A 772-nucleotide genomic window follows, 5' to 3' on the forward strand; every position below is an offset into this window, starting at 1 on the left:
CAACGCGCCAATACAAACACCATGGAGCTGGGATCAAACATTCAATGCAAAAAGGCTAGAGTAAAATAAAAAAAAACAACAAGTAAACCAAGCATTTTAATGGAATTCAAAACGGAAATTACACTAAGAAGAAACGTTAACAGTAAAAGGAACAAATTAGCTGCTTTGCATTGTAATGTATAAAATAATAAAACCAATTAAAGTGATAAAGGTTGGAAGCGTGGACCACTTTTCTCCAGAACAACAAAATGAACCATGCTTGCTTCACAAGATTAAATCAGCGCTTGAATTAAAACCGAGAGTTGATTCCATTAATAACTGCATTATCTTCTTTAAATAAACCAAATGACAACATCTATACTCGTGCAATAATTAAAAACCGAGAGTTCCCCCTTTGCTGGATATCAACATCCCTTCAAAAGAAATCACCGTGCTATTCTCATGCTCTACTCGCCTTTCGGTGGTGGCTACTGGAACCTCCCACGTCCAGCCCCCTCTAGGTCACCTAATTGAAGTGTGCTTCCAGCTTGCAAAGAATAAATGTATCACTTTTCTGCTGCTACCCATATCCCTCCATGCTTGCTTTCTTTCTCCAGATCCCTCTACTCTATATTACCCTATACTACAATACACTGCTGGAAACTACTCTACTGGAACCCTCCTCTAGGTTGCGGCTCGCCCCAATTGCTTGTGTTGCACCGTGACCGTGGATGGATTTCCGTGTGCACCTCCTAGATGTGTTGATGCCGTAGCTGCTGGACCAGGGCCGTGG

Source organism: Vigna umbellata, chromosome 4 (genome assembly GCF_029865625.1).
Source record: "Vigna umbellata cultivar VRB3 chromosome 4, Vumbellata_1.0, whole genome shotgun sequence".
NCBI classification, from domain to species: Eukaryota; Viridiplantae; Streptophyta; class Magnoliopsida; order Fabales; family Fabaceae; genus Vigna; species Vigna umbellata.